The sequence below is a fragment of the Hemicordylus capensis genome, chromosome 4 (genome assembly GCF_027244095.1).
Source record: "Hemicordylus capensis ecotype Gifberg chromosome 4, rHemCap1.1.pri, whole genome shotgun sequence".
Classification (NCBI taxonomy): domain Eukaryota; kingdom Metazoa; phylum Chordata; class Lepidosauria; order Squamata; family Cordylidae; genus Hemicordylus; species Hemicordylus capensis.
The window spans coordinates 320,669,266-320,686,910 of record NC_069660.1 but is presented as its reverse complement, the minus strand read 5'-3'; the positions used below and the strand labels follow the sequence as shown (position 1 = coordinate 320,686,910).

Sequence of the window (17,645 nt, the reverse complement as noted above, 5' to 3'; positions counted from 1 at the left end):
AAAGCCCTAGAGAAGACCCAGGGGCCCCGCCCCGCCCCCCGCCTTTGGCAGGGCTCGGAGCTCCGGTCAGGAAGAGGCAGGGCTCCACCCTCCAAGCTGGCTGACCCACACGCGCTCAGTGACACACGCTGCCAACGGCTCTGCCCCCAAGGTTTGCCCTACCAAGAGCCGGGCTGGCTCGGGACCCAGAACCATGAGAATCGCCTGCTCAGACGGAAGGCCAGCCTCCAGCCAGACACCGGGGCACTGCCGCGGCTGTCCTCGGCAACCAGCGTCCCTGGAACGCTCTCCGGACCAGGCTTGGCCGAGATTGGCTGGCTGAGGCGTGCAGGGCTCCCAGAGCCGAAACGCCAGGGAGAACCCCTTGGGGCCCGAGTCCAGCCACAGTGGGCACGCTGCAGCCTCAAGCCCTGTCCCCAACTGCCTGGGCATCTCAGCTCTCCGCCGCATTGCTGCAAGCTCGCACGGAGCTACCATCTTGGCTGCTGGGCCAGCACCCCGGGGCTTCTCCTTGCCCTCCACGGGCCAGTCCTAGCGAGGGAACCATGCTCCTGGCCCCACGGGTGGGAAGGCCTGCCCCGCTCCGGGGTTGCATAAAAGAGCAGCAGAGCCCAGGGGACGCTGGCAGGGCTGCCTCTTTCCTTCAGAGCTTCTGCTCTCTGCACAATCTCCACCCCGACCCTTTTTGGTCTGCTCACAAAGTTGTTTGGGCTGTATTGGAGTGTGTCACATTTCTGCCTCCAGGCCCTTACTGGAAAAAGCAGCCAGGTGGGCACTAGGTCATTGCTCGGACCCATGGGGGCTACTCTTGTGGGAGAAAAGCTGCAAGTGCTGAGCGTGGGGAAGGAGGGCGTAGCAAGAGCCTTTGCTCCTTGGGAAAGGCCCTCTCCCTCTTCTGCTGGGCTGGTCTGACCAGTTGGGTGACCTGCTCCAATGAGCAAAGCTTCTAAGCAGCCTCCGGTGGGAAGAAAGATGTCCGGGTCTGCCCTTGGGCTCATCTTACCTGAAGGAATCCAGGCTGTGTGGAGTCCATGGGAGTGCCAAATACACTGCCAAAAGGGGACAGCCAACTCTGGAGCCCCCAAGGATTGCCCGTCAACCAGAGGCCTTGCTCCAGAGTCACCTTGTCTGGTCCCCCATTTTAGCCCCAATGACCCTCCATGCTGCACGCCCCACTTGCATGGACCGTTCTCTCCAAACACTCAGCCACGACCCTTCATCTTATTCTGACACAATCTCTGCAGCCATTTCCAGTTGTGCTACACATCCTAGGATAAGGCTCTCAAGACACCAAACCGTTAAGATGAGGTTTGTTCTGTTTTGGAACCACTTAATACGTGGGTTATTTTTAAAAACCCTTTTATACCATTGATGAGATTATATATATGATTCTGCTGACTTTATGAACAAATTATCCACAATAATGTGTGTGCAGGAATGGGATATTTTGGTTTCCTTAGATATCAAATCTTTGTATACAAGTATTCTTCAACATGAGGCACTTAAGACAATTGAGACTGTGTTGGATACCAGAGTAGATGCGATACACATCCACCTTTGTCATGTCCTTGGCAGAAGTTGTGTTAGCTCAGAATTATTTTTTCTTGTAATGGAAAACATTATTGGCAAATCAAGGGGATAGCCATGGGATGCACCGAGCACCAGAAGTGGCAAATCTATAGCTGGATAATGTTGAGGCGACACACATTTTTGTACACAATCCATACCAGGATGCTCTGATTGTTTGTTGGTTCTACACTGCTGATGATATGTTTTATGGTGAGGAGACGCAGAACAACTAACTGATTTTAGGAGTTGGCTAAACAACAGAGATCCCAATTTAATGTTCAAGATGCAATATGATCTAAAACATATGAATCATTTAGATGCATATAAAGAGGAAAGAAGTCTAAATACTAATGTCTAAAAGTAGTATTTAGTACCTACAGATAGAAATACCTACTTAAGAGATGACTACTCCCTTCCCAAACATGAGGGGCATCTTACCCTATGGCGAGTTCCTACGCCTTAGAAGAGACTGTTCTGACGAGTCACGACTCTTCCTTTGTGTCAGAGGCTGATAAATTACAGACTAATTTAGTATCTAGAGCAGTGTACCCTCTCACAGGGATTCCCAATGTTGTTGACTACAACTCCCAGAATCCCCAAGCAAAAGCCATTGCAGCTGGGGACTCTGGGAGTTGTAGTCAGGAACATCTGGGAATCCTTGTTAGAGGGAACACTGATCTAGAGGTCATCCTGTTGAGACAGCAAAAACTGCTAAAAACAGAGCCTATACTATTGACAGAAAAGAACTATTTAAGAACAAGAACCAGAAATATCCATTAAAATCTGTGGTATGTAGTCTGACCTTTAATTCTGTGGATGAAGCTTTAAGAAAACACCTTCACCGACACTGGCACCTTTTACAAGATATACCTACCTGCAAAGAGAATTAACTTCTAACTTACAGAAGAACAAAAATTTCAAAGGAACACCTGGCACACAGTAATACACATTTGAAAAACCCGCTATCCAGTTACTACCAGGAGCCGCAGCACCTCCACAGAGACACTCCCCATGTGGGAATGGTGTTTACTATAAAGAGACAGGTAAAACATCCTTTTTCTGCAATCTTGTTGATGACAAAAAAAATGCCTCTTAAGACACTTTACCGCATGGAATACATCTTACGTGGTTTATGTGATTGAGAGCATCTTCCTTTAGAAAGGTGCCTTTGGAAGATGAACATACCATAAAGATTTTGCTATTGTATGACACACTTTCCAACAAGTGGACAAAGATGCAGTGAATGTGAGTAAAAGTGTCTGGTTAACGGCAAATATTTTTTACTCTTTGTCTCCCTCCTTTTTCTTATTTTAGAAAGGTTGCTGTGCCTTTGGATGTTCTTAAGATAGCCAGATGGCATCCATCCAAGAGTCCTCAAAGAACTCAAACATGAAATTGCTGACCTCCTTGCTAAAATATATAACTTATCCCTGCAATCAGGCTCTGTACCGGAGGACTGGAAAGTAGCCAATGTAACACCGATTTTCAAAAAGGGATCCAGGGGCAATCCGGGAAATTACAGGCCGGTTCTGGGCAAGTGGATGGAAAGCATCCTCAAGGATAAAACTGTAAAGCACCAAGAAGAAGAGGCCCTGCTTGGGGAGAACCAGCATGGCTTCTGCAAAAGGAAATCCTGCCTCACCAACTTTTTGGAGTTCTTTGAGAGTGTCAACAGGTGTGTGGATCAAGGGGATTCTGTTGACATAGTATACCTGGACTTCCAAAAAGCTTCTTATAAAGCTGGGAGGCTAATTGTGAGCTGGTGCAGTGCAAAGCCACGCTGAAACGTCACACGATCAAGGAACCCACTTCTCAGGTGCTCTTGCACCTAAAACTGGGGCTTAGCGGTGGGCTCCGTAAGCCGGGAGTCGCGTGGCTCCTTTTGCTACTAACGATTGGGAGAAATCGGGCTAGGCCTCCCTAGCCTAATTTTTGCTGATCGTGGGAACAGTCTCATGGGGTAAGGGGACAAGTACATGTGTGGACTGCTAATTGGTTGGACAGGAAACCAATTATACCCAAGGGTGGGTATAAATGGAGAGTTTCCACAATGGAGGGAAGTAAGAAATGGGGTCCCCCAAGGATCTGTATCGGGACTACTGCTTTTTAATTTATTCATAAATGAGCTAGAATGAAGCATTGGTTACTCACCGTGAAGGCTTCTTCTGGTTGCTGCTGTCAAGGCATCTCATGAAGATGGGTTATCCCTGTCACGTGCTCCTAGGCAGGACTATGCAAATTAGTTTAGAAAGGCAGTCCTATATAGCTCTGACGGGGAGAACCCCGCCCCAGTTTTTCTAGGCCGAGTGAACCAGTAGTACGAGAAAGTTATGCAGAGAATAATACAAGAGAGAAGAAACACATATACATGTCCCTACGCCCTGCAAGGAACAGATGTGTGTGGGAGCGTATAACCTGGTCCCAGGAGGGTTCTTCCCCTAGAGAGGAAAACGAGCCACAAGGGTGGGCTGAGATGCCTTGACAGCAGCAACCAGAAGAAGCCTTCACGGTGAGTAACCAATGCTTCATTCTCGGTTGGTGCTGTCAAGGCATCTCATGAAGATGGGACTTACCAAAGCAAACTTCCCAAGTCAGGGAGGGATAACGCTGCTCATTCCTGGGGAAGAACCCTCTGGAGTGCTCTCCTACCGAATGCCGCTTGGGCAGCGGCGTATGTATCCAGTTTATAATGTTTTATAAAGGTGGATGGACTCTTCCATACCGCTGCCTTACAAATCTCCTGTACTGAAGCGTTAGTGGAGAAGGCGGCCGAGGCGGCTGCCGACCTGGTGGAGTGTGCCCAAATATTGGCCGAAGGAGGGACCTTTTGTGTCTCATAAGCTAAGGTAATGCATGCTCTAATCCATTTAGCAATAGTTCTTGCTGATACCGCCTCTCCCATAGAGGTGGGCAGGTAAGAGACAAACATAGATTCGGTCTTATGAAAACTGGCCGTGCGTTTTATGTAGCATCTCAAGCATCTACGTAAATCCAGCTTGTGCCACAGTTTCTCTCTGGGGTGCTTCGGATGCGGGCAGAATGAAGGAAGAAAGATGTCTTGTGATGCATGGAAATGAGATATCACCTTTGGTTGGAAAAAGGGGTCCGGAATCAGCCTGACCGAGTCCTCAGAGAAGACGCAGAACGACTTGTGGACTGAGAGCGCTCTCAGCTCGGAAACTCTTCTAGCAGAGGTGAGTGCCACCAAGAAGGCCAACTTCTGAAACAAGAGGCGTAGTGGTATGGTACGGATCGGTTCGAAAGGAGGGCCTTGTAATGCTTGAAGCACCAAATTCAGATCCCATGAGGGGAAACGATGTATCACTGGGGGAGACAATAGGGTGGCCCCCCTGAGAAACCTTTTTAGGAGAGAATGATACTGTGAGTTAGCCTTCCACTTCAACATTGGCAATGATGCGGCAGCTTGCCTCTTGAGGGTGTTGGGCTTCAGTCCTTTATCAAGCCCATCCTGGAGGAATTGTAGGAGATGTAGTGGAGTCGCCTCGTCACTAGGGAGTTTTTTCCTGTGGAGCCAACGCAGAAACATCCTCCATGTATACTGGTAGATTCGATTAGTGGAATTTTTCCTAGAAGCCAGGATGGTTTCAGTCACTTTGGGGGGAAGTCCCTGTGCTCGCAATCGGATCCGCTCAGTCTCCAGGCGGCTAGTTGAAACCAGCCCGGATTGGGATGGTGAACTGGCCCCTGGAGAAGGAGGTCTGGTCTCGCGGGGAGGTGCCAAGGCTGGTCTATTGCCATGCCTACGAGGTCCGTGAACCAGTGACGTCTGGGCCAGAACGGGGCCACCATGACGACCTCTGCTCTCAGATTCCGTATCCTGCGGAGTACTCTGGTCAGAAGTGGTATCGGGGGAAAGGCGTACAGGAGCCCCTGAGGCCATTTGCAAGACAGGGCATCCGTTCCCCATGCTGCACGACAGTGGAACCTGGTGATGAATATCTCTGTCTTTGCGTTGAGGGGAGTGGCGAACAAGTCTGCTTGTGGCCGCCCCACTTGTATGCCAACTGATCGAACACTTCCGTTTTGAGGGACCACTCCCCCGGGAGGAGGTCCTCCCTGCTCAACCAATCCGCTACTGAGTTCAGATCTCCCTTGACATGGTGAGCTGTGATGGAATTGAGGTGCTTCTCGGCCCAAGATAGGAGGAGGACTGATTCCTGGAACAGAGAACGCGATCGAGTTCCTCCCTGTCTGTTTACGTGTGCCTTGGCTGTGGTGTTGTCCGTTTTCACTAAGACATCTTTCCCCTCGACCAGGGGTTGGAAATGTAAGAGGGCCAGACGGATAGCTCTGAGCTCGAGCCAGTTTATAGAATGGGATCTTTCTAGGCTCTCCCATCGTCCTTGGACTGAGTGTTGTAGGCAGTGTGCCCCCCAGCCTCTGTTGCTTGCGTCTGTTGTGATAATGAGTTTCGGAAGTTCGAGGAAGCACTTGCCTGTTTGGAGATTCCGAGACCTGGTCCACCAGGTCAGGGACATTTTCACCTGCGGAGGTGGAATGACTAGGATGTTGCGCCTCGTGGTTATGCACGCTTGGAATTTCAGGAGGTACCATTGGAGGACCCGAAGGTGTAGCCTTGCCCACGGGACCGCTTCCAGCGTTGACACCATTAGTCCCAGGAGTCGAGCCAAGGACAGTAGAGGCGACTTCAGCCTCGCCAGGACGTCCCTTGTTTCTGATGTAAGCACCTGGGCTCTGTCTTCCGGGAGGAAGACCTTGCACGATAGAGTGTCGATTATTACCCTGAGGTGGCGAATTCTCTGCGTCGGGGAGAGGTGACTCTTTTCTATGTTGATTAGAAAACCGGGTTGATTCAGTGTTGTCATGGTCCTTTCCAGATCCCTTACTGCTGAATCCCAGGACTCCGATTTTAGGAGTAGATCGTCGAGGTACCCCACTATGTGTACCCCCTGAATACGAAGTAGAGCGAGGACCGGGGCGAGGATCTTGGTGAACGTCCTGGGTGCAGAGGCGAGGCCGAAGGGGAGGGCCTTGAATTGATAGTCCAGCCCTGCGTATTTGAAGCGGAGTAGCGGCCTGCTGTCGGGATGTATGGGAATGTGTAGATAGGCCTCCCGTAAATCTATTGATGACAGAAAGTCTCCTTGCTGAGAGATTCTAAAATGGAGCGGAGGGACTCCATGCGAAACTTGCGTGTTCTGACGAAGGAGTTCAAATATTTTAGGTCTAGAACCGCTCTGCGGGACCCGTCCTTTTTGGGTACCGTAAACAGGATGGAGTAGACTCCCCTCCCCTCCTGCCCCCTGGGAACAAGCTCTATGGCTCCGATGTCTCGCAGGTGTAGGATAGCCATGGACATTTCCGCGTGCTTTGAAGCGGAGTGAGAGCGGGGAGTTGGGAGAAATCGTGGATGAGGGGAGGAGCCCAGCTCGATCCTGTAACCGAAACGAATGACCTCCAGAGCCCATGCATCCGATATATCGCGTAGCCATGTTGGAAGGAAGTAGGATAGGCGACCCCCCAGGCTGAGGAAGTCTGTGTCAGAACTGATTCTTTGCCTGAGGTTTCCCCTGGCTGCCGGGGTTGCGGAAGTTGGGGTTCCTGCTGGTGAATCGCTGGCGGGGCCAGGAGGATCTGGAGCCGCGGAAGTCTCTGTCTCTGCCCCTAAAGGCGGGGCGAAAGGCACGAAAAGGCTGTTGGTAGCTTCTTCTGAAAGCTGGTTTATCGGGCTTCCTGGGGGCCAACGGCATGGTTTTCTTTTTATCTTTCGATTCGACTAGTATGTTCTCTAGGGCTGAATCGCCGAAGAGCTTAGACCCCTCGTGAGGCAGAGCACATAGGTTGTTCTTGGATACGGAGTCTGCTTGCCACGCCTTCAGCCAGAGATGCCTTCTACCGACCACTGAAGCCGCCGAGGATCTTGCCGAGTAACGTATAGTGTCGAGGGAAGTATCGGCGATGAGTGCCTGTGCTCGCTGTAGTTTCAACAGCTGCTGTCTTAGGCGAGTAGATTCCGGTGGAGTCTCGTCGATGAGGTCGTTGATCCATAGAAGACTGGCCCTGGCCGTCATGGAGGCCACTGCGGCTGATCGTGTAGCCAGTGAGGCATTGTCGTGGACCCGTCGGAACGAGAACTCCGCCTTCTTATCGGATGGTTCTTTGAGGAACCCTTCCCCATCTCTCGGTACCAGGGATCCGCTGCTTAGTTGTGAAATAGGAGCATCGGTGGTCGGCGTTTGGAGGAGTGTGGTAGGTTCTTGTTGGAATGTGTAGAATCTAGTGGAAGAGTTGGAAGCTTTTTTTGGGGGGGGGACACTCGGCGCCGCCCATTCTGACTTGATAACTTCTGAAAAATAGGTGGGCATGGGTAAGGGAAGCTCTCGAGGCTGTGGCTTGGGAAAAACCAGATCGCCCTTGGAATTTTGGCCTGGTTCAGGCGTGGGCTTAGCCTGTAGACCAATGGTAGTTAACACTTTGGTCATGAGGGGGTTAAAATCTTCCGGGGAGAAAAGGCGTTGGGAAGATTGTGCTTGCTCGATCTCCTCTGCCCCTGACCAGTCTCCCTCATCTCTCTCTAGTCCCTGGTCACCCTCGCAGGCCATATCAGCTCCCCTGATATCAGCTGTGGTGTCTTCCGCCTCCTCCTCCAGAAGGGGGGGGTGGAATATGTGGAGCTTTATTTCCTACTGGGCGGATGTCATTTGCCGTGGGGTCCCCAGATTCTTGCCCAGATCCCTCAGATGAGTGTACTGAGGTAATGACCCTAGCAGTCTTTTTATGCTTTTTATGCCTCTTTGTATGTTTCCTTCTGCGCTTGGACCTCCTAGGGGAGGGGGAGGAGGAAGAGGAGGAGGATTCCTCATCAGAAGAGGAAGATGATTTTGTGGGCCTCTTAGAGCGTTTACGCTTGTTATACTCCCTCAGCAGACCCAGGGACTCTTTCATTGTCGATTTAAACCAATTTTGCCATTCCGTGGGCATTTGGGAAGGCATAGGCAGATTAGCTACCGATTCCGATAGGGGGGAACCCTCCCGCCCCTCCGATCGGGGCACTCTCGCTGTAATACTAGCTGAGGATGTAGAAGGAGCAGCCGAAGCCGTTCCCGCCATTTCTGGTGCAGCGCCATCTAGTGGCTGTAGAGCGTCGCTAGTGGAGGCGGCCATTTTAGGTAGAGAGCACAAGGCCCGGATCTCTGCTTGTGTAGGGGGGGGTTGGGGATCGGTCTAACCCTTCCCGCCCTGATGGCCTCGTTTAATGCGCCGAACGTAGGCTCAACTAGATTAAAGTCGCCTGCGAGGGCCGCACTACGTGTAAAGCGCCTCGGGCGATTTAAGCTCTCTCCAGCCTCCATTCTTCCTGAGGACTCGCCTCCCGAAGGGGCGATCGAACGCAGGAACGCTCCCACTGCCTGCCCGGACAGAACAGAGTCAGCCGGGGCCGGGGCAGGGAGGACAATTGTGCACTGAAATGTGGCGATTGGGCTGGGTTGGGGTGCTGGATCGCCAGGTTTTCTAGTGTGCCCCGGGAAACGCTCAGACGGACGCCCAGCGGGCACTAGCACATGCAATAACCTCCTCCTACTTTCTGAGCCCCTGGAGGGATCTCCCATAAAAATCTAATTGACAAAGGAGAGGGGGGAGGAGGGGAAGGGGCTAACCGGGGGGGCCAACAAACCAAGGTTGGAGTGAAAGGCGCTGAAAAGTACTGACGGGGGCTTTTTTTTTTAAAAAAAAATATATATCTGGAGAGAGAAAGTACATGAAACAATAGGAACCACGGGGAAAAAGTAAGGAGCAGAAGCAATACAGGCCTGAACTGGACGAGCCGAGGAACACAGCCTGCCAGGAGCAACAGGACTAGAAGAACTGGGGCGGGGTTCTCCCCGTCAGAGCTATATAGGACTGCCTTTCTAAACTAATTTGCATAGTCCTGCCTAGGAGCACGTGACAGGGATAACCCATCTTCATGAGATGCCTTGACAGCACCAACCGAGAAGTTGGGGTAAGCAGCGAGGTGGCCAAATTTGCAGATGATACCAAACTCTTTCAGGTAGTGAAATCCAAAACGAATTGTGAGGAGCTCCAAAAGGATCTCTCCAAACTGGGGAAGTGGGCGACAAAGTGGCAAATGTGATTCAATGTTGGCAAGTGTAAAATAATGCACATCGGGACAAAAAACCCCAACTTCAAGTATACACTGATGGGATCTGAGCTGTCGGTGACTGACCAGGAGAGGGATCTTGGGGTTGTGGTGGACAGCTCGTTGAAAGTGTCGACTCAAGGTGCAGAAGTTGTGAAAAAGGCCAATTCCATGCTAGAGATCATTAGGAAGGGGATTGAAAATAAAACTGCTCATATTATAATGCCCTTATACAAAACTATGGTGCGACCACACTTGGAGTACTGCGTACAATTCTAGTCCCCACATCTAAAAAAAGACATTGTAGAACTGGAGAAGTTGCAGAGGTGGGCAACCAAGATGATCAGGGGCCTAGAGCACCTTTCTTATGAGGCAAGACTATAACACCTGCGCCTATTTAATTCAGAAAAAAGACGACTGCAGGGAGACACGATAGGGAGAAATTCTTCTCCCTCTCACATAACACTAGAACCAGGGGTCATCTCATGAAATTGCCCAGAAATTCAGGACCAAACGGAAGTACTTTTTCACACAATGCATAATCAACTTGTGGAATTCTCTGCCACGAGATGTGGTGACAGCCAACAACCTGGATGGCTTTAAGAGGGGTTTGGATAACTTTATGGAGGAGAGGTCTATCAATGGCTACTAGTCGGCGGGCTATAGGCCACCTCCAGCCTCAGAGGCAGGATGCCTCTGAGTACCAGTTGCGGGGAAGCAACAGCAGTAGAGAGGGCATGCTCCTTTCAGCTCTTGCCTGTGGGCTTCCCAAGGGCATCTGGTGGGCCACTGTGTGAAACAGGATGCTGGACTAGATGGGCTTCCTTGGGCCTGATCCAGCAGGGCTGTTCTTATGTTCTTAAGATAATTTGTTTTAGTATTGTATATTATTGATTATGGTGGAAACCCCTTTTAGAGTTAGTGATGTATGGTTTGATGTTTAATGTTTTATATAAGTAAAGTTTTGTCAACCATTTTTAGATTACTAACAGAATTATATAGTGATGATTCATAATTTGCATATGGGGGCTTGTATATTGTATATATCTTTATATTTTGTAGCTTTTCTAATTATTTACTTTTTAGTCATTTACCTGTTCTGTGTTTACCGTTGCCTCTGAAGAAGAGCAATGCTCGAAATGCGTCAGACCTAAAATAAAGGCAGGGTTGATTTGCTCAGCACCTTTGGGTTTCTTTCCTTCCTTTTTCCTGCCCCAATGACCCTCCACTCTGCATGCCCTACTTGCATTAATTCTCTCCAAACACTCAGCCACAACCCTTCAACTTATTCTGACACAATCTCTGAAACCATTTCCAATTGTGCTACAAATCCTAGGGTGAGGCTCCCAAGAAGAAGGTTGCCAAGGCCATCTCACAAGATCCCAGGCCACTCCACTCTACCAGGGGATGGGGCCACGTCTCAGTGGGAGAGCATCTGCTACTTTGCATGCAGAACGGCCCAGGTTCCCTCCCTGGCAGCATCTCCAAATAGGGCTGAGAGAGACGCCTGCCTGGCACCTGGGAGAGCCGCTGTGAGTCAGTGCAAGCCAAGCTAGATGGACCCAGGGTCTGACTGGGCAGAAGGCAGCCTCCTGTGTTGCAGGGAGCTGGAATTCACCTGGGGCCTTGGTCAAGCGCTTGGAAAACGATCAGTTTTAGGGATGCTTGCAACTCTTTTTTTAATTAAGTATTTCTGAGTACTCGGAAGGAAGAAGGAATTACACAAATGAGATCGGACCAACATCAAAGCTTCTCAGAGAAAAGAGAACAGGAAACTGCTCTCTGTCTGAAAAAAAAAAGCGGAAGGCTTGGAATGTGCTATTGTTGCAGAAGCAGATTCAATTATCCTGGAAATCTCAGACCACATAACCATTTCATTGCAAGCAAGGTCTGGAGCTCAGTGGGAACCAGGTTCTACCCATTTGTTTACTAAATGAATATCCCCCTCTTCCTCCACGGAGCCCAGAGTGGCGTACAGGGCCATGTTCATCCTCACAACAACCCTGTAAGGTAGGTTAGGCTGAGAGGCAAGTGACTATCCCCGAGTCACCTGGGAATGTCATGGCTGGCTGGGGATTTGAACTCAGGCCTCCCGGTCCTAATCCAACACTCTAACGGCTACACCACCAGCACACTGGTTTTATCTGTTACATGTCTGGTTTGGATGCATATTGGACTGATAGGCCGATCTAACCTCTTCTGCTGTCTGCCTAAAGAGATGCCACCTGAGCTTCCCTTGAAAGGACATTCATCTATGAGAAGGCACAGCATCACTTTTCACCACAAGGTGGCAGTGATTATTACCAACACTGTAAGGTAAAGGTAAAGTGTGCCTTCAAGTTGGTGTCGACTCCTGGCGCCCACAGAGCCCTGCGGTTGTCTTTGGTAGAATACCGGAGAGCTTGACCATGGCCTTCCCCGCATGCAGTATGAGAGGATGCCTTTCAGCATCTTCCTATATTGCTGCTGCCCGATATAGGTGCTTCCCATAGTCTGGGAAACAGACCAGCGGGGATTCGAACCAGCAACCTCTGGCTTGCTAGTCAAGTCATTTCCCGCTGCACCCTGAGGTGCCTATACTGTGCCTGATATTAGGAACAGTCATTTCCAAATTGGTGGAGTCTGACACAAGTTCAGGTTCCGCCCAGAACGGGATTCATCCCCAGGCCTGCCACCTCTCTCCCAAGCAAAAAAGCCCTACTCCTGAGGAAGAGGGAGAGGTAACTGGCAGCAGCCAGGTGGGGCTACAGACAGGAGAGGCCTTGCTGGTTTCTCCTGGCCTGGGAAACCTGCCCCTCTCTCGGCATGCTCAGGAGCACCCTTTCCCTCCAGAGAGCATGTGGCAGCAGATCAATCTCCCTCGGGTTCAAACCGTGTCTTTGATTGGCCAGGAATGCTCTGCCTCTCCACTGACTTACGAACTGCAACGTGAAAATGAACACCTGCAATGCTGATGAGGAATGCGCTGTTGGGAAAGAAAACAGAGCCCCAAGCCTGGTGAGCTTCCGTAGGTCAAAAGGCTGCTGGGCCAGAGAGGCAGCCCAGGGGCCGACTGCAGCTCCACCGGGCTGCACAAGTCCCCTCTCTTGCTGGCCAGGAGCCCTGCCAGCTGGGATGGTGGTCAGCCCCCTAAGGCCCAAGGCCTGGGGAGCTCCCACAAGCCCTTTGAGGATACAGGCACACCCCCCCCCCCCTTAGCTATATATGGGGGGGGAGGGAGGGAGGACGAACAGAGATCGCAAGGAGGACGGGTCTGGCTCGCTGTCCTCTGGCAAAATACCCCCCCCCCATCTTCCCTCCAGCCTACGCTCTCCTGAGGGGGCTGCCCGAAATCGGACCCCAAGCCAGAAGGCCCAAGCTCTGCTGGTCAGAAAAGGCTGGCCGGGGCCAAGCGGACGGACGGGCTCCTGGGGTCTGCGCAGCCACAGCTGGGGATTCTGTATGCTGGGAAAAGCGCATTCTGGCCGTTCTGGGAGAAGTGGGGAGACCGAAAGGTTCCCAGAGTTCTTCACTGGACAAAGCAGCAGGAGCAGCTCCTCCTAATGTAAGTTTGGGGTGGCATAAAAATATGTTGAATAAATAAAATAATGAGTGGGGGGGAGGGCAAAGGAAGCGCAGTTGCCCCTGCTCTCCCAGTTAACTGCATAGCTCTACCTGATGAATGACCAGCCTGCAGGCAGTGAGTGCCACTGCTATTTGGGGCGGGAGAGAGAGGAGCAGCCTGAGCCGCCTCCTTTGGTGCCCCCCTGACACCTTAGGATGAGGCATGACTGGGCCAGGGGACAATTGGGGAAGGCAGCCTGGGCCTCCCCTCCCCGCCCCCAGGCCCTCCCTTCCGCAGCCACCTCTGGGCCCTCTTCTGGGCCAGGAGTGCCCTCCACCTGTGGCATCAGCTGTGAAAGAAACCGTTGCACGCTCTACAAAAGTGCAAACTGGGCGCCGATGGCAACACCACCAGCACCAAGGAAGCCAATATATGCGCTTCTTATCCAACAGATAGGAACACAGGCAGCTGCCATAGACTGAGTCAGACCGTTGGTCCATCTCGCTCAGTATTGTCTACACAGACTGGCAGCAGCTTCTCCAAGATTGCAGGCGGGAATCTCTTGGCCTTATCCGTGGAGATGCTGCTGCCTGGGAGGGGACTTGGAACCTAGCTGCCCTTCCCAGAGCGGCTCCATCATCCCCTCAGGGGGAAAATACCTTCCAGGGCTCACACTTCTAGTCTCCCCTTCAAATGCAACCAGGGCAGACCCTGCTTAGCTAAAGGGACCAGTCCTGCTTGCGACCACCAGGCCAGCTCTCTCCCTTAATATAATGCAGTGCAGTTGTACGCCTATGGCAGACAGAGCCCCTACCTACTGCCCAATCTCTCTCCCCGACTGAGGACCCGGGAGGCAGCCTGAGCAGGAGGTGGAACTACTGGTGGGCTCCTTCAACAACAGGCATCGTCAACGCTGCCGAGGAGGAGCTTGCCCGGGCTCCATGACTTTTCCCGCTAGAAGAGAGGCGGCAGGCCAGCTGGCTGGCCCCCCGGGGGGCAGGGGGAAGCGCGAAGTAGCCCAAAGCACGGAAACATGTGCACGAGGGCCTGGGAACACGGCCCGTGCAGGAATGGCACCACCGCCTCGGCGCTCTCCAGGCCCAAAGCCAACGAGCAAGAACTTGCTCTCCCCCTTGGGCACCGCTGTCTGGGATGGGCAGAGGAGGCAGTGCCCTGCTCCTCCACTCACCTGCCTCAGGCCAGGGCTCAGAGGGCTTGCAGCAGCCCCAGCAGCCCTTCACAGGGAGGGAGGGAGGGAGGTGCCCTGAGGGTGGGTCAGCCAGCAGCCCCGATTCCGTCCAATCCCGGAGGCTGAAAGGAAACTTGCCAGGAAAACGGCTTGGTGCAGGCCAGCCCTCGCGAGCATGCTGAGCTTTCTCGGAGGCCTCCTGCCCCCCGCCCCAAGGTCCAGCTGCTTGGCCTCTGGCCCCGCCAGCAGCACCCTCTGCCTGGCGAGGCTGCCATAAAGCCAGGCCGGAGGCTCCGAGTCTGTCTCCAGCGGCCACTTGCCCACCCCACGCCCTCCGCTTTGAGCGCCTGAGGGCCAGGGCAGGCCTAGGCGGCTTCTTGCCAACAACTCCTCAAGGGCGTGTTTATTCAGAACACGGATGACATCTTGCGATTCAGAACAACTCCCTGGGTGACTAATAAAACGGAGAAAACTCCATCCCCTGTGCCATCCCCAGCTGGAGAAGGGCCGGACCTTCTCACCCAGGATCTGGAGGCAGCAGGGCGGAAACACTGAAACTAAATCCAGGCAAGACCAAAAGGTCAGGAGAACTTTTGATCTGGCGATGGTCTGCCCACCTGCTCTTGACGGGCCACAGCTTGGCAGTGCTCCTGGACCCAACGTGGCATCTGGATGTCCAGGGGTCTCGCCATGCCAGGGTCCCTGGGGAGGTTGTTCCACAAGAGGCGGCCCTATTTCAGGGATCTGACAGAAAGAGCTGGAGGGAGGTTCACCCAGAAGCAGGGGGGTCCTCCAGTCAGGAACTCTGAGTAGTCCTCAAAGGCAGCCCTAGGTCTAACATACGGCAGGAGCCTAACCCAGAACTTACCAGGGCAGGAATAAGGGAGGGCAAGCAGTGATCCCTTCCACTTCTTGCAGCAAGCAGTTCTGCGACTCGACAGCCGCAGCCTAAAACTGCCCCGGTGGAGCCTTCACCAACCCAGAGGGCCAACACATTCAGGGAGGCAGACTTCGTCACCAGCACGTGCTCACCTCTGGTCAGTTTCAACGGCAGACTCCTGTGGAGAAGCCAAACGCATCACAGCCAAGCCGGAGAAGCAGGGAGCCGGACACCCAGCGTCGAGGGATGCCTCGGATACATCGAGTCTCTTCCGCGTAGTTCCTGCAAGCAGAGCCCACCATCGGGAGAATCAAAATGCAGCGAGGGTGGATGCTGGAGAGGACAGCCTGAGATTCGGCTAGAAAATGCCCTGGGTTGCCTTGGACCAGTGGCTCCCTCTCCTGCCTGCCTGCCTGACGCGGGGCGATCACAAAGCAGATCTCTCTGGCAATCTCCAGCCCCGGCAATCTCGCCAGACTCCCAGGAAGCCTTGGGTGGCGTTGAATTCCCTCCAGATTAATTCCCCGGCAGTTCCAGCCCCGACCCTACCAGACTCCCCAGCCGCTCAGCAGCGACAGACTTTGCTCCTTGGCCCTCCAGTGATTCATTGCTGTTTACGGCTCCAGACGGAAGAATTATCAAGAGCACTGTTCCCTCTCACGCGTGCGCACGTGCGCGCACTCACAGGTTTTGGGATGTTTGTGCAGTTCACCTTAGATCCCGCTCAGCTCAAATCCGGAAGGCCCCCCCCTCGGAATGCACATCTGCGCACACACGGCCTTGATCCTGCCGCCCAGAACAAAACTCATTCCGCACAGAGATGAGAAAAACTAGAGGGACCACTGATCAAGAGCTTCTGGATGGAAGGCCATGCCGAGCGGGGGCGGCAGAGGCGCGAAAGGGCCTGGCGGCAGCGTCTGAATCAGGAAAGCTGACTCTGGCCTCTGCCTTTGTCCACACCAAGCGGGATCAGAGGGTGGGTCTTTCCCTAGACTGGCAACTAGCTCAGCAACAGGAAGCAAAGTGAAAGCCGGCCGTTCCCACAATGCCGGGCAGTGAGTGGTGGGCGCCCTTGGGGGGCCTGTGTGGGGAGACTGGCCCTTTGGCGCTTGCTCATCCAGGAGCAGTGAAGTGGCCAAGTTGGCCGGCTCGACCAAATTACTCAAGAGGATGCAAACGCCAAGAGAGCCGAAGGAACCGCTCCAAACGGAAGAAACGGGCCACAAAATGGCAAACGGCGCTTGCTGCAAGTGTGAAGTGATGCACACAAGGGCAAAAAACTAAACTAATTTCTGATGGGGTGGCAGTGAGAGCGCAACAAAAACCATCCATGGAGTTGTGGCAGCTGCAAAAAGGCCTATCTTACACAGAGGTTCCCAGATGCTGCTGCTACTCCCGCCCACCCCCCTGCCCCGCCCGAGGATGAGGGCAGCTGCAGTCCAGCCTCAGCACCTGAGGACCCAAGCCTGGGAGCCCCCCCACCAACACACACACACACAGTTGCCACAATGCTTTGTGGAAATGGTGCCGGCACATGTGGGTGCCCCTCTCATCACCACCCCATCTCAAAAGGGGTATTGCAGGGCAGCTCAATGACAGGAGCGGGGAGGTGGGAGCCCCCTACCTGCAAGGAAAGGCTAAAGCATTTGGGGCAGTCTCAGGAGAGGGTGACGAAAGGTCAGAGACGGCAGCCTGCGAAAGCTTTACTTGGAAGAAGCAAGACAGAAAAAGGATTGACGCTTTTGAACCTTTGCTCCAAAAGTTGTTGAAGACTTTTGAGAATACTATGGACAGCCAGGAAAACACACCAAGGGATCATAGAACAACACTTAATCCAGAATTTCCACTCGAGGCACAAATGACCAGGCTCAAACTATCCTACTTCGGACACATTATGTGAAGACCCAGCTCCCTTGAGAAGTCCATAATGCTGGGAAAAATCGAAGGCAAGCGAAGAAGAGGACGACCAGCAGCAAAGTGGATGGACTTGATGACAACAACCATGAATGCACCACCGAGAGCCCTTCAAGGCCAAGTGGAAGACAGATCATCCTGGAGAGAATCTATCTATGTGTTTGAAGTATTTTGTACCTAAAATACATTTGTTTAGGTATTTTATATTTTTAAAATACATTGCTGAAACCAAAATACATCAGCCAATTATTGCTTAGTTTGGGGTTTGGTTTTTTTTGCTTCAGGAGCTGCCTTTTTTATTGCAAGCAAGCAGCCCATTAGCATCAGCAAGCGCGTATGCTCAAGTTCATCAGTCAGTTGAACAACCCATTCGGTGGTCCTGTGTTGTCTTTGTAGCACCTCAGCAAGCAAGTTCTCAGGAGACACA

General features: G+C 52.5%; 1 protein-coding gene across 10 annotated transcripts in view; it reads right to left on the bottom strand.

Moving 5' to 3' along the window:
* Window positions 1-17,645, bottom strand: part of SLC52A2 (solute carrier family 52 member 2) — a 36,183-nt gene that overhangs the window by 11,430 nt on the left and 7,108 nt on the right. For 5 of the 10 annotated variants that reach the window (XM_053244711.1, XM_053244706.1, XM_053244707.1 and 2 more), the window contains one exon: window positions 15,457-15,586. The exons of 1 other annotated variant lie outside the window; for it this stretch is intronic. The gene's annotated coding sequence lies outside the window, so the exon portion shown is untranslated. Of the gene's footprint in view, window positions 1-2,366; window positions 2,444-3,720; window positions 9,454-10,785; window positions 10,842-15,456; window positions 15,587-17,645 lie in introns of those variants that run through there. 4 more of the 10 variants (XM_053244709.1, XM_053244708.1, XM_053244713.1 and 1 more) reach the window with 4 other exon arrangements.